The sequence below is a fragment of the Rhinatrema bivittatum genome, chromosome 6, assembly GCF_901001135.1.
Source record: "Rhinatrema bivittatum chromosome 6, aRhiBiv1.1, whole genome shotgun sequence".
Lineage (NCBI taxonomy): Eukaryota > Metazoa > Chordata > Amphibia > Gymnophiona > Rhinatrematidae > Rhinatrema > Rhinatrema bivittatum.
In genome coordinates, this window is record NC_042620.1 from 315,462,619 (window position 1) to 315,481,355 (window position 18,737).

At 43.2% G+C, this 18,737-nt stretch overlaps 1 long non-coding RNA gene across 2 annotated transcripts in view; it reads right to left on the reverse strand.

Moving 5' to 3' along the window:
• Positions 1 to 18,737, reverse strand: part of LOC115094462 — a 100,114-nt gene that overhangs the window by 39,814 nt on the left and 41,563 nt on the right. The window contains exons 3-5 of one of the 2 annotated variants that reach the window (XR_003857556.1): positions 13,385 to 13,419; positions 12,456 to 12,567; positions 9,971 to 10,603 (exon numbers count right to left, since the gene is read on the reverse strand). This is a non-coding gene — a long non-coding RNA (uncharacterized LOC115094462). Of the gene's footprint in view, positions 1 to 9,970; positions 10,604 to 12,455; positions 12,568 to 13,384; positions 13,420 to 18,737 lie in introns of those variants that run through there. The other variant, XR_003857557.1, reaches the window with a different exon arrangement.

The window sequence follows — 18,737 nt, forward strand, 5'->3', positions numbered from 1 at the left end:
CCCCCACTAGAAATTATGATAATGAGCTAATCAAAGCACAGTTTAAGATGAATATGATGGTGTGACAAGGGATTCCCATAATTTTGTCTGAAAGCCAAGCTAATGTGTTGCAAACAACGATGAGTCAGAGAGCAGAGATGCAGTGTCTGAACAAAGGAAATATTCTCTTTCTAGTTTTCCAGCAACGCTCAAGTACTTTCCATGCAGAGTATTTGTCTAGATGTTCAAGCTGTGTTTATGTAGTATAGACAGCTGTCTCTTTATTCCTATGGGTATTAACATTAAGCCAATCATAAAGATTTACTATTGTCTAAATGAGAATTTAGGAATTCTTCATTGAAAAGGCAGTGAGGCTCTGGACTAGTCTATTTAGCTGAGGCATCATTTTTCTTCTGCTCAGATGTGAATAGATGACCCACTTAGGGATGCACAGGACAAGCAATAGAGAATCCATGGAGTAACGAGTACATTCTAGAAGAGAGCTGAACACAATGGCTATAGCTTTTGTTTGTTGTTGTTTTTTTTTTTTAAACTGATGCCTGTCTACCTGCTCACTTTCATCACTGGTCACAAGCCAACACAATGCACAGTCCCTTCCCTCAGCAGATCCGGTGCTCTGTCCTGCAGGGAGGACTACGTAGACATGCCAACCTTTGGAGAGCACGATACAAGCAATGATAAACAGGGAGCCTTTCTTTGCTTAGCTTCTGATAAAAGATTGAAGGGGATCTGAAAAATACTTTGGCCTCCACAAGACATTCTCTTGGATCCCTAGTTAAATCATTAACTGGAACACGTTTTTTTACCATTACTGGGCAACCTTTTTAAAAATAGGAGTTTGACAAATGTATTAAGCTCCTTCTCCTACTGTGCTCCTACAGGAGGCAGAATACAATTTTGCTCTGTGTAGGAGGCCCTGCTGCTGTGACATTCTGCAAGAAATCATGTCTTTGCATATAAGAGATGCACTTTGCATAGCTGGATTAGAAGGTCTGTGAATCACACTTGTAGCCAAACTACCCAGCATATGCTATATCTTCTTTAGGAGAAATCCACTGGAGCAGCATAGGGGGGATGTGTGTTACATTCATGTGTAGCCCCTGTCCCAACTTCTCCTTGGCAGCAGGGGCTCAGATGGGAGGCCATGGGCCATGGCTGCACCCGTGCTCCTGGGTTCTTCCTGCACAGGGAGGGGGGAAAAAGAGTCATTTTCCGGGCCCTTAGAAATCAATATTTAAAAGCCATTAAGTCGAAATGACTTACCTGGGTATGTTCAGCACTTATCCGGCTGAAATTCTAGCTAGGTAACTAGTCAGGGGGGTTCCGGGGGTGGGCAGCAACGGGGTTAGCCAGCTAAGTTAACCAGCTAGCTCTGCTCAGGCCATAAGGCTGTCCTAAAGTTAGCCGGTTACACATAACCTTAAGAGAGCTGGGTATATTATTCAGCCATATTTCTGTGCCACTGAATATACCCTGCTAGTTATGATTATCCGACTAACTAGCCAAGCCGCTCAGTGAAAGAGTATTTGCCACCTTGAGTTTTTTTTTCTTCCTGAAGTTCCTCTGCAAACAGGCAGGCGTAACTTGCGCGCGCCGGCCAAGTACCAAACAAAATGTATGTTTTAAAGTAAATAAAGAGGCAGCTGCTCTCCTATGGAGGAAATCATTTAACAGCTTTTGCATGGCCTGATATTTTAATTTTGCCTCCAAATACCAGGAGACGTCCCTCGCCACCCTAGCAGAAGCGAGCTGCCTCTCCAAGTCTAATATTTCTTTGCTAATCTTTTTCTTGGGATTACGCCACAAAACTGATAATTTCACCTCTCATGACTGCCTTCACTGTCTCCCAGTACAAAATGGGATTGGAAAGATGCTGGACATTAGATTCGGCGAAAAGCTGCCATTTCTTTTCTAAATGTGTTTTAAACTCAATACTTGTAGTTAACCAATGAGGCATCTTCCAAGAGAAAAACTCTTTGGGCAATCTATTTGGGAATAAAGAACAAAAGACCGGGCTGTGGTCGGAGATCACGAACGGACCAATAGATGCAGCCACCATCTTAGGGAAAAGTGACTCAGAGATCAGTATGTAATCAACTCTAGTCCTGAGTCATTCGCACTAGCATGATGAGTAAACTCTTTAGACCCCAGGCTAAGAGTCCTCCAAATATCAATAATGTGTAACGTATTACATAGAAAACCTACCCCCTTTGTATTATGGGTACAAGCGGTCACTGACTTCCCAGTTTTATCTAAAACAGGGTCAGCCACACAGTTTAGATCGCCTCCCAGGAGGAGAGGAGCATTACCCATTGCCAATATGTCTGACACTAGTTGAACAAAAAATAGATGATTATATTGACTTGGGGCATATACCAAGAACAGTATAACCAACCGATCAAACAGTTTACCTCTCACTAAAACATAACGACCCTCTGAATCAGAAAGACTGCATTCCATACAAAAGGAGATATTCTTATGCATAAGAATAGCCACACCAAAATGTTTGGTAGAGCTAGATGCAGAAAACTCTTGGGATATCCCCTATCTCCTTAATTTGGCATGCTCGGACTGCAACATGTGCGTTTCCTGTAAAAAAAAAATAAAAAATTAAATTACCTTTCATTCTATTTAATTGGTAATAACATTTTTTCTTTTTTGATTAGTGATCCCAAACCTGCAACCACTTTAAGTGACCTCCATCACAGTTAAAGTATAGCAGTATGTGAAACAGAACACAAAAATGGAGCAAGAAACGGCTGCATTGTCCCAAACTGAGCTGCAGCCTCCTCACATATAATAAAGCAGACATCCAATGCATCCCACATCTTACCCTCTCAAAAAAAAAAAAGATACAGCAATCGCTTTCAGATCCCCAATCTACCCCAATAAGGAAGAAATATTCCATTTCCAACTGCGAGAAAACAAAGCAAATAGAGTCAGGTAATCTCCCCGCATTCCCCATTACAAACCAAAAATTCCCGTATTAGATAATGCTCTCTGTAGCCGAGAGCCAGAGACACCTACGAATACGTACAGATGCCACCCTCCCATATCTGCACACTGTTCCTATCAACAGAATTTTAACAATAAAGATAATTCGCATTGGACTTCAACTGAACATGAAACCAGAAGAATCTGGTCTGGGACAAGATATCTCTGCCTAACACACTTCAAAAGTAACGATTCGGCAAAGAAATAGAATTTAAAAATTGCTGTACTGATTCCACATCTTCACAAACCAGTGAGGAATTATGCCAAATTCTTAGCTTTGCCAGATATTGCAAAGTGAAGCTGACTTCCCTCTTCACCAAAGCTGAGCATATGTGTACAAATTCTTTCCTTTATGCAGAAACTTTCGCAGAGAAAAATTAAGATTTTTTGTCTTGAAACTTTAAATAACTTCATTTGTGATGGGTTTGCAAAATTGCCACTTTATGCATGTAATTCAGCAATTTAATAATTATCACCCTAAGTCTGTTTCTGGGGGCTTGCAGTGCTCCCAGGCGGTGGGCATGTTCAATCCAAAGCAGACCCTCCAGCGCTGATAACCCCAAAGTAGTAGGCATCCAGGACTCCAGAGCGCTCAACAAGTTACTGTCAGAGATTCAGGAAGTCCCATAATTCTCAAATTACTCCTTCTGTATCTATTTTTTAAGTCTTCTATTTTATCTGCTTGTTCCTGAACCTGCTTTTCCAAGGCATGAAATTTGCACTGCAAAGCCGTGGCATCATCCTCCATGGATCTAGCCTGCCCTCCACCTGAACTTCTAAAATCTGCACAAAAGGATTAGGCACAGTACCTTTTGAACTGTTATGAATATAGGCTAGTTAATGCCCAATGGTGGAGACACTTAGTAGATTTGCTCTGCCGGCAGCCATCTTGTGGGAGAGGGATAGCAGCATGTCCCCCACTCGCGTTAAAATGATCTCATGTACAATACTGTCAAACGGGGTTGTGAAGGGGTCCAGGTTCAAAACCGTAACGTTATACTCTGTAGCACTATGTGACTCCAGGCTGCATTTAAATCTTAACCCCTGGTTCATCTGATGATTATACCCATGTTAGTTTTAACAATTATCCATAATAAATGGAACTCCATAAGTCTCTTATTTTTATTTATTTATTTGCAGGTAAGTGTTTTTTTATACCGGTATTCGTGAGTACATTATATTGGTTTACAGCGAACTTAACGAGTTACAGTGAAACTCGTTAAGTTCTTATTTGTCCTGTTGTTTATCTGTCTCAAGTTCCTTCCATTGAGAAGGAAATGTCTCTTATGTCAAAAACAATATCCAAGCAACTGAACTGCAAGCGACAAGGGGTAGAGAAGAAACATCATGGACCATTCTAAAAAAAAAAAAAAAAAGATGGTGGTGCTTCCATTTTGTTGATGTCAAACTTAGGAAATGTCTCTTATGCCAAAAACAATATCCAAGCAACTGAAGTATAAGCGTTGCTTAAGCTTTGAAATCTGAAAAGGAATCCTACAACCAAGCAGAAGGAGGAAGCCTAAAGTCAAAGGCTACCATCCTTGCTGGGGAGCTCTAGGAAAGAGGTTTTGACGCAAGTTACCCCGAAGGCCTTAGGGCTAACTTGGATTTGTACAATTCCCCCTTGAAGGAGGCGGTTTCTGCTGATCTTGTTTGAATTTTGGACTGTATCCTGTGACCTGATTAAAGAATTTTCCCTATGAAGAAGTGTTTACATTTGGAAAGTTAGGGAGAGAGAAAGCGAGAGAGAGACCTGCTGACTCTGGGGACAGAGAGAGGTTTGGACTCTGTGCAAACACTGTTTTACCATTTTTTTCTTAAATCAATAGCAGAAAAAGACAAGTGGAGTAAGGTAAACCACTGAACACTAACTTCTCCACTTAAATTCGTGCATCGGTACTTGTGCGCCTATATGCCAGGTTTATAAAATCAATCGGAGATGCACATGCATCTGTGCTTTTTGGAGCGTGCATCTCTTTTAAAATTCACCTTATAGAGAGGAGACCTACTGTAAACTGTATCCCATCCTTTATGCCAAGAGCTAATGTGAGCTATGCCATTTATCTATGCAAGAACGTCTGCAGTAAAGTTCTGGTTTTTTTGCACACGCACCCAGTGTCTCCGGTGTGGTTATTGGTTCTCACATCCCTAAAAGTGGAAAGAGAACGTATTCCTCTTCCAGGTAGAAACAGTGTCACCCCTGCTACCCAGGAACGTGGAGGAGAAATTCCTTCCCCACCCCACTCCCACCAGTAAAAGAACCCAGCCATGGGGGTCAAAGAGACTGTGTGAAAGAATTTGGAGATTGTGTATTGGCCCCTGTGCCCATGCAAATTGCAAGCAGGGATTACATATGTTTTGCTATTCCACTGCACACAGCAACACTGCATGGGGACATGAAGAGGTGGGTGTGTCAGCTAATTCAGTGATTCGGTGAACTGTGAATACGCTAGTGCCTTCTTAACAGAATGAGAGGAACAGAATGCGTCTATAGTGCATGCTATCCAAATCTTTGGATCACAATGGATGAGTGGAGGTTAGGGGGATGATGGAGTGGATGGAGAGGGAAGGGGATGAGACTCGTAGGAAGGAGTAGCTGAGAGAGGGTGAGGGAAGTGACCTGGGTAGGCAGATTTGCTCCAAGCCCTGCCTCTCCCCTAGAGCCCACAGAAGAAAAAGACCTTCAAATATGCTTTCACATCTCAAGAGTGATACCCTCACTATAGGGTAGTCACGCTCATCCCAACATCATGTGCCACCAGAGACTTCATCAAAATTCACTCAGATATGCCATTTATTCCACTAAAATGCTGAGATTTCACTGTTTTCCCTATAAAGACTAACACACATATTTGGCAATTAGATTGAAAAGCATATGAAAACCTTTAATACATCAGGTCCTGTGACTTTATCATCAGAGGAACATTTGAAGCCTAACGCTATAAATAGCACGCTGCAGTTGCTGGTTAACTTGTTGTTTTCTTCTATTTCCCGTCAAATGGGAATCCTAAACCTTCGACTGCCAGCCAAAATATCTCAACAAATATCCGCTTTCTGCCTTTGGCTTCCAAGAGGTTTTTCCTAAGCTGGAGCACTTCCCGGGTTCTCTTTGCAACATACGGAGTCACAGTATCCCCTGGTTTCTGCTCCATCACAAACAGGAAGTTCAGGCTCAGGCTAAATAAAGTGCCCTGAGAGAGCCTACAAAAGTAGCTGTTGGCTCTCTAAGCAGACAGTGGTAATCAGGGTAAGGATAAAAAGAGCACTTATGCAAGACTCAAAAAATGGAGACTGCATGGTCATGAACCCAGTTCTGCACTGGAAAAATATTTAGAAAACTTGGGGCCAGACAAAACCTTTTAAAAACCAGTGTTTATTTTCCTTATGAATTTACATTTTTCTTTTTTTGCTTTTTCACTTTGGTCTATTTTTGTGCTTTTTTTTTTTTGCTTAGTTTGCTTTCATTTATACCTTTTTATAGTTTTTATTTTTATTTTTTTTATGTAGTCAACCTCTTTCCCCATTCCTGCCAAGCCCTCCCTTCCTTGTGTCCCTCCAGCCATCTACTCACCCCTCAATTACTCATTCTAGCATGCCTCCTTCCCACCATTCCTTCCTCCTCCTCTCCAGCTGACTTCTTTCCGATCCCAAACACTTCTTTCCTCATCTAGCAAGTCTGCCTGCCTCTCCTCCACGTTGTGATCCAATGGCTGGAAGCTGCAATGTCAGAGGTGAATCCTCCTCCTGGGAGTCCAGTGGAAGGATGCAGTCTCCAGCTGCAGCTGCTCCAGCCAGCCCAAGAGCACCCATGACAGAAGCTCTTCTTTTAGCTCTAGGTCAGCAGAATCTCATAGCCTTGGGGGCAGTTATGGCAGTGTCTCCGTTCCTGGACTGGCAGCATATCCTGGCTGGCCTTGTGGCAGTGGGTCCCTCTCTTAGAGCCAGTGCCAGGCACTGAAATATATGCCCAGCAGCCAAGATATTTTCATCCTTCCTTTGTGTATTCCATGACCTTGTAGGCTTAGTATATCTTCATATAGTTTTTGAACCAAAACGTATTCAAAAAATGTAAAACATGAATTGAAATACGACCTCCCTAGGCTCCCCTCAGGTCCTATGGCTTCCCTGGGCCCCTCTACCTCTCTACTCTCTGCCAATAACCTGCTACTGAGGCCCTGGCCTATTTGGTGAAGGCAGGGCTGAGGGGTGTGTGTGTGTGGGGGGGGGGGGGGGGGGCGGGGTGCAGGGCCTCCCCTGGTTGGGTGGGATCCAAGTCCATACAGGGGACTCCCCCAGCCCCTTCTGTGGGAGTCTTCATCCTAGAAAGAGGCAGAAGCGATCCCTAGTTATTTATGCCCTGCTGGCTTCCTCTTTAAAAACTGAGCCAGCCAGCCATGAGACTGTGCTAGGTTTGACATCAACAAAATGGTGCTATTTTGTTATATGGCTGTATATTTGTACACCCTCTTGATCCATATCTTGTTGGAGGGAGTCCAACAAGACTAACAAGTTCCAACAGAATCCAAATTGAAACCTTGTGTAACCCCCCTTATCCCTGTAACCTTATATTTTGTAAACCGTTATGATCGCGTTATTTTGACGATTCCGAATGACGGGATATAAAACTCATTAAATAAATAAAATGGATCCAAGAAGGATTCCTGCCACTGAATCAATACAATCTATTCAATAATGTTCCCCAAAAAAGGGAGATAATAAATTGTGCGATATTTCACTGAATTTTAGAACGTTAGGTTTTTCAAACTTGGTCAAACACTGGCCTTTTTTAATTGAGCAGGAAAACTGCCATCTCTCAGCAAAGTGTTAATCCTAAAATATCCCAGACAAAGAAAGGTTTAGGGGCTTAACTACCTAAGAAAGACATGGGTCTAAACTACATTTTATAGAACTCATCTAAGGCATGATAGCTTGTCCATCTTTTCCAGTGAACTGACAAAAAGAATGCCAGGTAGAATGGCAGGATGGAGTCTGCGGCCAGTTAACAATGGATCTCCTGGGCCAAGGATATTATGCAAGGCAGTAATCTTATTGGTCAAAAAATTACTCAGTACTTCAGGATTGATTTTAAAGCTGGAGAGATTTGTGAAAGGTTTTGAAATTAATGATTTAACAACTGCAAATAATTCATTATATTTTTCAAGCAACAGAAAACCTTTTGTGCTCTCTATTAACTCTATGTAATCTGAAGGCAGAAAGATAAGTCAATTTATCATCTACCAATATTGATTTTCTTCTATTTTTCATTCAGCTTCCAAAAGTGCTTTTTAGCTCCAGAAATATCAGCTGCCATTACTTAAGTGTCATTATTTGTTGCTGTGGGGCAATAGCTTCCAACGTTTCAGATGATAACTAATTCCAGATATCTATCTGTAAACCTAACTCTAAATTTATGGCTCCTCCATGGAATTTTAAACATATCCATAGACTTTACAAGCATCTATATTCCTGTTCAGTAAAAAAATAAAAAAAACCCAAAAAAACCAGACCACAATATTGCATAAGGTAGGTACTTTTAATAGTGTGCATAAGTCAGTATATACTCACATAAGTGGTATATCTATTTGCTGTATTTTATAAACTGTGTGGCGACACTTGCACAGTTCCTAAAATACCAATTATTTCCACCCTGAAAGTATATGTATGTACATGAAGTACATGCCCCCTTTTTTTTGGTTAATACGGGGATCTGCATAATTTGTACACTTATTTTATAAAAGTAGGCTTATATATTTTATGTGAGACATAATTGTAACATGTGCATGTACTAAACCACTGCATGAAAGCAAGTATTTTACAACATAAATGCACAATCCACTTCTGAAAATACCTGTACCAACACCTCTACTAGTTCACCCTGATCCCCTACTATTGTATTTAACCCAGACCTCCCATACAAAATCTGCAGACAAAAGACAAGTGTTATTTTATTGCCATGACTTGAATAACAGGTGTAAAAGCGTGTGTATGCTTACCTAATACTTGTGTGCATCCTTCCAAACCCTGTCCCAGAATGCCCTTGAAATGCCCTTTTTATTCACATAGAAGTATGCCTAAAATGGGAGGTACACGCATATGCCCAATTTTCTGAAAATTTGCTTATCATGCACAAAGGAAGCATGCAAATGTATACCCTGATTTTATGCATACAACCCCTGTGTTACTATTTGCAAATTGATCCAAATATGTCCATGAATGTTGTAGTTTTTCTAGTTCATGGTATTTAACAGTGCTTATATTCCACATCCTCCAATGTGTGTCTGGTGCATGCAGAGTACATAAAACCATTCATAATAAAATATACAATCATAAAACATCAGTTATACACACAGTCAATTTCATATCACTGAGATGAACTTAGATAGGAAGTTAATCGGTGACTTCACTCCAATTCCCGGTGCATCTGTCTACATCATTAAGGTCTACATTATGGGCTGGATTTTAAAAGCCCTATGTCCATAAATCCAGAGGATTTAAGTGCGTGTGTGTGTTGGGGGGGGAGGGGTTACGCACGCTGGGCCTATTTTAAAAAGGCCCGGCGACGCGTGTAAGTCCCGGGGCTTGCAAAAAGCGGCGGTCCGGGGGCAGGGCAAGAGGCCTCCAACATTGCGGCCATTTGCCACTGTGTTGGAGGATTGTGTGTTGGCAGGCTGCCGGCAGGCGCAAAAGGTAAGACAAAGGTCAGGGGGGGGTTAGAGTAGGGGAAGGGGTGCGAAAGTCAGGCTAGGGGAAAGGGAAGTTCTCTCACAGGCCATTCTGATTTCGGAACGGCCTGGAATGGAACGGGGGAAGGCAGTGCACCTCGGCGCGCGCAAGGTGCACAATTGTGCACCCCCTTGCGCGCGCCGACCCCCAATTTTATAACATGCGTGCACCTGTGCACGCATGTTATAAAATCGGGCATACATGTGCGTGCGCCAGGTAGCGCGCGCACATGTACGCCTGTGCGCACCTTTTAAAATCTACCCCTAAAAGTGGACTTCGATTGGCATCTTGGCAGTCCCAGGAGAAAGGGCAAGAGAGCTTAATAGGGACTGGGGATAAACTTCCCTCCCACCTCTAGGTAGAACAGGATTCAGGATCAGCACTGAGTGGATCCTCCTACAGCTAATGTCTACTTTATCTATTCGAGTGCATGCACAGCATCACTTTCCGGTGCCACCCATACACTAGGGATGCTGATTGTGATGTTATAATGCTACAGTTTGGAACGTCTTGGTTCTTCTCTTCTTTGGGAACCCTCTGAACATCTTAGAACACATGCCAGACAATGTGACCTTGCTTTCTGTGGCCCAGAGATGTGATAGCCTCCTCCCATGTCAGAAAATGGAAGAAACCCCCTTAGTAAATCAGGCCCATGTCAGCAGTGGTATACTACAGATACACTATAGGGTATGCCTCAGAAACTAGGACCGCAGATTAAAGTGAGAAGTTAAAGGCATCAGTGAAGGAGCCATTCCGGTATTGTAGTTTCAGGATTGGGTTGTGGAGCACAGGCTAAGTAACAACTGCTCTGGAAATCAAGACGTTCAACACTCCTGTCTCACACCGCAAAACACTGGCACTATATGCATGCTGTCCTCTTGGATGTCTATAGACGTTAAAGAAAAAGACAGACTATTGGGCATCTGAGCAACGAAAGATATGAAAATAGACTTAATTCTGCATTTTTGTTTACTTATTTTATTTACCTTTGATCTCTACACTTCATTATAGCATTTCCTCCTATGAACTGAGCTTCTGTTGTACATCAGCTACAGGTACTTGGTTCCTGCTCACTGTGAGCACTCCAGAAATGTACCTACAGAAGGCACTTGCAGGCGACAGCTATTTTAACTTGGCAGGCTCCATCTGCTGAACAACCCCCACCGAACTCTCCACAGCCTTCAGCACTCTCTCTCCCACCCCATCCATTTTTGGTTTTGATGCAGTTTGGCCATGAGCTCACTAGAATCAAACATCTGGAAGAAATCAGAACTTTGCAAGCCACTGGGGGCCCAGAGCAACTATTTATAGATCAAAGGTCAGGATCTGGAGACGAAAAAATACGGAGGAGACTGTGTGTTCCCTAAATAGTTTTAAATCATTTCCTCAGATGGTCTGAGACTTGCTTAATTTTCCACTAAACGTTCTCCCAAATATAGGATTTTCTGAGGTGGGTGGGGGCAGAAAGAAGGGGAGATGGGTTGATCCGAGATCTGTGCCGGTGCTATAACAAATGCCATGTTTTTCCTTCAGATGTGTTATAACAGGCTTGGAGACCTTTCCTTCTCAGCAAATCACATACTCTGAGCTTTTGAGACAGAATTTGTTGCATCAATCTGGTTTATCCAAGCTCTTTTATTATAGAATATGATGACTGTAAACTGAAGAATAGTTATTAAAAGGCACTCTTCATTTTGTCAGGGAGCTATAACTATATGATCTTGGGTTCTGCTCTTGTGCATCCCACCGATTTAAGAGGCTCTAGCCTAGCCAGTGCTTGAATGGGAGATGCCTAAGGAATACCTGTTTCTAGAGCACAGATGGCAAACTCAAGTCCTCAAATGCCATAAACAAGTTTGACTGTCAGGATTTATGGGAAAAAGTATTTATAAGATATATTTGCATTGATTTAATCCAAGCATGAGGTTAATTTGCAGAGTTTGGCTATGGTGAAAACCAGATCTGTTTGGGGTGCTTTAAGGGCCAGATTTAATCATCACTGCTATAGAAGACATGGTGAACATCCTTCCTTCTGAGTCAGTAGTAAACCAGTGCTCTAGCTTGGTGAAAAGGATGCCATGATGCTAAAGTCCCTGTTTTATGTTTGAGATGTTAAACTACTAAAGATCTCATGTTGCTTTTCTAAGTCGGGATGTTAATGGCTAATTTCCATCCTATGCTATTTATTTTATTTTTAAAAAATATTTATGTCTTGCCTATCCATGATTCTAGACAGGTTACAAACTGCATTCATAAAAATATAAACATAAAAAGAGAAGTACACAAAACATGCAATAAATACAAAATATAATTTAAAATAAATAAAACATTATGTTATGCATTGTGATAGAAGCCCATTGAGGATGATTTCATTGCCCAATTCCATCTTAAGCTGCCTTATTTTTTTTGTGGCAGAAGGGCAACCTGGAAGAGGAATCAGAGCTCAAGCTGGACAAGGAGGAGGACCCCCACCCCCATACCAAATTCCCAAGAGATGCTAAAAGCAGCTACCAACAGGGAACAGCACCCTTCAAGGGGTTAAAAAATGAAAATGTAAAGCTTTAATGGACAATTTCAGTAACTATTTCATTTTCTGAATGATTATGGGGAAAATTCAGGGGAGAGCACCCCCTAGAGGTCACCCTTATGGGCCACTGGGTGCAATTATATTCTGTAGAAAGGAAGGTAGGTAGCAAGTGAGACCTTATCTCAGTATACCATAATAGTCTTAGGCTTACCCTAGTGCCCAGGCTGGTGGTTCAAGTTGGTAATATCACCTCTTCCAAAGTGACACAAGATCTATGCGCTCCTCAACCAGTGAACAGTCTACTTAGATTCTGTGTTCATCGCCTGTGAAGACAAAACATATTAGAGAAAAAGCAGAAAGTAAAACAGAGCAGGAACAGTCTTAAATAATCCCACTTTCCAAAACTTGGCCCCTTAATGCCACCTTAGGGCCTCTCGAATGTTCATTGCAGCACTTGCCAAAATAGCCTCTGATGTAGAAGGGTGCAAAAGTCATCATTCCTCAGTATTGCCAGCAATAATATTGTAGAGAAATCCTGGTATCTCAAGAAAGTAAAATGAATTCAGGTGCAAGTGTAAAGTGATCATTAGCTCCTGGAATAAAGTTGCCTCTGAGTGGGTGCTCCAGAAACAGTCAGCAGGTTGCGCAGGGCCTAGGTAGCGAGCAACCTGTGTCAGTATCCTAACAAGAATTGTTAGTTACATAATGTGCATTAAAGAAACGGTGCGATTAGTTTGGACATACTACAATCCATCAGAAATAAAGTGTGCTGATCTGAAATAACATGCATCAAACAGCAATATTTCATGCTAATCTGCAATAACATGCACTAATAAAAAATAACACATGCTAATCAGCAATAATGGATTTTAATCAGAAGTAGCATGCACTAAACAACATTGTATGCCAAGATGCAATAACATGCGTTAATTAGAAATAACTTACGCTAGTCAGCAATAACAGGTTCTAATCAGATATTGCACGTGTCAATCTGCAATAACATCTTCTAATGAGAAATAACATATGCTAATCTACAGTAATGCATGCTAATGAGAAAGCAATCACACAGAGCAATCGGAAGGCTCTCACATGCTCTCCTGTGCTCTTTCAGCAAATGACTTAAAACTTCAGAAGACCTACCTCATTCAACTCTCAGAGCAGTACTGGAAATAAACCTGTTGGTACATAATCAAGTTGCCAGAAGAAAAATAAATGAAATGATTCAAACTCCATGTTTTTTTTTTCTGCCTTACATTTCATTCCCAAGGAGATATTAATGGTCTGAAATCTCATTCTCCTCACCCAGTCCCTGCAACGAGGGAGTAAAGCCATTTTCCCTCATTATTTTTGACAGGCTAATAAATTAACTGTCTACTGGCTGGTTGCAAGAAGACTTGAGTCTCATTGAGTTTATTGTGTTCTGCCATGGTACTTGTTTTGTAATGGTGCAGGGGAAAGATAGAATACATTTTGCACTGGTGGTTTTTTTTTTTTTTTTAATTTTTTAATCTTGTTTGACGGTTACAAATACTTGCCTTACTGTCCCATCGCTACAGACTGTGCAGCTAGACTGTCTGTACCATACATTATATAAGGTCACTGTGATGGCCTAGATCTGGTTGGTCAGGGTCTGCTGTGCTTCTGATAATGACTGAAAATCAGTAGTCACTTTGGCATGGACAGACATGCGATTGAATTCATTAGGGATTGCAGGAATGCGTTCTGAGCAGAGCATACTGTACTTTTCCCCCTGAGAAACAGCCCCTAGATGAAGGTACCTTGATATGGAGACTTCATATCCTCCCCAGATTCTTGCTGAAAGGTTAGAATTTTGCCTTGGGCATTATGGGCCTTATTCATAAATGACTCCCCATTCTGTTCCTATGATAACAATATTTGTAGAATAAGGCCCTAAACACAAACATTATACTAGGCCTTCACCAAGTATGTACCAGTATCTAACTGTGTGTATTTACCATGAGTAAGGGCATTGTCTCCTCTTTTTAATCTTGCCCCCTACAGTGTACAATTCTGGTCGCTACATCTCAAAAAAGATATAGTTACGATGGAGAAGGTACAGAGAAGGGCGACCAAAATGATAAGGGGAATGGAACAGCTCCCCTATGAGGAAAGACTAAAGAGGTTAGGACTTTTCAGCTTGGAGAAGAGACGGCTGAGGGGGGGATATGATGATAGAGATGTTTAAAATTATGAGAGGTCTAGAACGGGTAGATGTGAATCGGTTATTTACTCTTTCGGATAATAGAAAGACTAGGGGGCACTCCATGAAGTTAGCATGTGGCACATTTAAAACTAATCGGAGAAAGTTCTTTTTCACTCAACGCATAATTAAACTCTGGAATTTGTTGCCAGAGGATGTGGTTAGTGCAGTTAGTATAGCTGTGTTTAAAAAAGGATTGGATAAGCTCTTGGAGGAAAAGTCCATTGCCTGCTATTAATTGAGTTGACTTAGAAAATAGCCACTGCTATTACTAGCAACGGTAACATGGGATAGACTTAGTTTTTGGGTACTTGCCAGGTTCTTATGGCCTGGATTGGCCACTGTTGGAGACAGGATGCTGGGCTTGATGGACCCAGTATGGCATTTTCTTATGCTCTTAGTCCTTTCACTGCTGCAGCTTCAGTAATCATTGGCGAGTGATGGCTGTAGCTTTATCTGCCCCACCCTCAACTTAATAAGTCACTTCTTAGAAATATCTGGGCTTTGCAAGAGGACTTGTTCATTGTCCTCTTTAAATGTACGAACCTCTATTGTAGAAGTCAAAATAGGGACTAGCAACACCCTCTCTCTATTTTTGGAAGTTAATAAAAGAAAACTTCCAAAGTGAGTTTTCCCTTCAGGCCCTGGGGTAAGAGAGGTCTGCCAACACGATCCAAAACCAGTGACTGATCCTGAGTCACTGAAGCATAAGTGCGTAGTGCGCAGGGTTGCCAGATGCCAAAAATTTTTAGAGCCCGATTAATCACCAAATCTAGCAAAAAAGTAGCCCCAAACTCAAAAGTTGCAAAAACAATTTATGCATAAATGTACACAAATCCCTGCATTGCACGCAGACAAATTCACAATGGGGGGAGGGCGGTGAGGCAGTCGGGCAGAGAGTGGTCCAGATTGTGGGGGAAGATGCTCAAATTTTGAGGAGAGGGAAGGTTGCAGCGATGCAGTCAGGCAAAGAGTCGTCCGGATCATGGGGGGGGAAAGGGGCGGCAAGGTGGTCGGACAGTGGGGGTGGTCTGGATCACCTGGGGAGGTGGTGAGTGGTGGCAGGTGATTCTAATCACAGGAATGGGGGGGGGGGGGTGGCAAGGCAGTCTGGCAGTGAGTGGTCCAGATTGTGGCAGGAGTGGCAGTGATGTGGTCTGGATTGCGGAGGTGGGAGTGGTGGCAGGGCAGTAAGGCAGTGAGAAATCTGGTTCATGTGGGGGGCGGGGGGGTTGTTGTAAGTATCAGGCAGTGAGTGATCCATTTTTTGGATAGGAGTGGCTCGAGATGATTGGGCAGTGAGTGATAGGTTGGGGGGTGGGGGGTGAGGCGATCCGGGTAGCCAGTGGTCGATTCGTGAGAGGTGCGCTAGGCAGTTGGGCAGCGAGCGAGTGATCCATTTCTTGAATTTTGGGGCAGTGCAAGGCGGTTAGGTGGGGAGTGGTTTGGCTCGTGGCCAGGGATCGGCGAGGCGATTAAGGCGGTGAGTGGTCTGGACATGTCAAATAAGTGCGCCGGTTCAATGGGAGGGAGGTGCTCGGGGAGTGACGGAGCTTGTGATCTATTAGAGAAAGGCAGGCGCTTCCAGCTTTGAGGCCGTAAGCCCCTGCCCGCTCTGCTCCCCTTCCAGCAAGATGCCCAAAAAAATGCACTCACCAAAAAAAATAAATAGCCCAAAATCTTGCAGCCAAAAAAAAGCACAACATTTCCCACACATGCTCACAAAAAGCAGCCCAATCGGACGAGAAAAATGCCCATCTGACAACACTGATTGCGCAAGACGTTGCCTGAAGATGGAACTTTGACCCTGAAACCCTGCATCTTGAAACAATTGTTAGTTCAAAAAACCAACATATATATATTGTATGTTAATTTTATTTTTCAGAGGTTCATTCTATTAAGATTTAATGCAAAACAGTACTGAACCATGAATTTAGGATGAAGAGAGCCAAGAAAGCAATGCATACTTTGCATAGTAGTGTGTGAGGCACTGCTCTGCACCAAGCAAAAGAGGGAGCTGGTAATGATCACATCTGATGATCTTAAGGTTGGGAAGCAGTGCGACGAGGCAGCGGCCTGAGACAGAAGAACGTTAGGGACCATAGGGAGAGGCATAATAGAAGCAAGGAGTTCTTGTCATGTGCAGTGTTTGCAAGGGACATGGAGGCAGACATCATATGTTTTTATAAAAGATGCTATCTCTTCCAACAGTCGTGTTCAAACTTGTGGGCAATTCTACTGAGCTCAAAAGGCACTAGATCAAGCAAAAAATGAATGAATCCACCAGTCTGGCTTTTTATAACACCTATGCTGAAAAAAAGGTTTGCCATTGTTACCCTATAGATTGGCAGAAATCTATACATTCATTTTTCAGTGTGCGTTGTTACACGTTTCTGCGGGTTGTGACAGGTTAAGGGTTGTAATATCTTACTTCTGACAGCTTGAAAGGGGCTCTGTTACCAGACAAAGCACTTCCTCCCAATTATAATGCATGTGCCTCTTTTCCAGGAATATAGGGCAATCTGTTAAAGAGATTACATCTAGGGCAGGAAACAAGAGAACCAAAACAGTCTCTGATTATTCCTCAGCTGAAATTCCGACAGCAGCTTCAGAGATTCAGTCTGTGATATAGACAACAAGCAGTGGGAAAAAGAATCAAGTGATGCTGATTTAGCTGTCAGAACTGACATGAAAAAGAACATTTATTTTAATCAAACCTATACCCTACACCCAAAACCTGATAGGCTGAATATATACTACAGACACTATATGTTGCGCTTGGAGGTGCACCCTTATCCTGGAGTTGTGCAGAACGGCTCCCTGGTAGGGACCAGGAAGCACCTGCCCCCAGGGGGTGGAGCACTGGAGGAGACAGAAGCTAGGATGAGCCTCACCACTGGAAGCCCGCGGTCCGTGTCCGTCCCCCCCGGGTGGAGCCCCTAGGGCCACTTGGACTTAGGTGGGCCTTGCAGGGTCTCCCGGAGAGGTAGTAGAGAGGCATGCCCACAAGCAGCAAGGGAGCGCGGTCGGTCACTAGGCTGTAGGTCTGGAGAACCAAGGAAGGCCAGTACAGCGTAGGCGATGACAAGGCAAGGGACAAAGTCAGAATCAGGAGACATGGTCAATGGCAGCCGGGGTCAGAATCCGAGGATCAGCCCGAGGAGTAGTCAACAAAGCAGGGGTCAGGTTCCAGAGGTCAGGCGAGGTCACAAGGCAGGCAAAGGCCAGGATCCAGGCAGTGAGCGGAATGGTCAAGGAACAGGCCGAGGTCAGTACCAGAGAGACAGTCCGAGGGTACTACCTGGGGAGACAGGACAGACAGATGCTGGAACAGAAGGATGCTGGACAAGGTTGGAACAGTAGGACGCTGGAATAGTAGGATGCTGAAACAAGGCTGGAACAAGACTGTGAACGTGGAGGCAAACTAGTACATATACAGTGCCGATCCGATTGCCAAGGCAAGGAAGTGCAGGCAGGGACTTCCTTATATCGTACGTTCAATCAGGGCGTGCCGCGGAGCTAGGACCCGCCCCTGGCCCTACAAGAGGCTGGTCGGTCCGTGCACGCGTGCGTAGAGGCGTGGCCGAAGCCACTGAGAATGCTGAATTCTGGCGTGAAGCCTAGTGCACAGTGGAAGGCCCTGGCAACTGCCGCCACAGGACGCCGAGGCCTGGAGGCGCTTGCAGCTGCCACTGGGGAGGCCAACCCATGACCTGCAGAGGAGCTAGCGAAGTGAGCAGGCCTGTGCACGGCCGGGCGCAGATGGGGCACACAACACTATAAGGTTATTTGCAGACAAGTGTATTTCTTTATTATCTGCTGTGCTGAGTCTGTGGTGCAAATGAAATAAGCCATTTGTTTGTGATATATTTGTAATTACAAGAGCACCAAGCATGCCAGCCAGACTTTTAGCTGGTTTGACACTGTCACTGATATGCACCCTGCAAACTTTGCTCTTAAGCTTAGGAGAATGGTAGTTGGACCCTACTGCAGCATGAAACCAGAAATGTGTTTCCTGAATTTTCGGACAATGACAGAACCATACATCAGAATGAAAGCCACCCAATGATTGCCTTCTGCGCTGAGATTAAATATGAGACTATATGTAATAGTGTGATTGCATTTAATTTTCACACAATAGTTATCCTAGTCACTGTTGTATGTCATTTATCCTAATCAATAGCTGAAATCTCTTGTTGCCTTTTTTCATAGCCTTTGCTATCGTAACTGGGTGACACTCTCTTGATATCATTTCAGCTCGTTCAAGGTCAT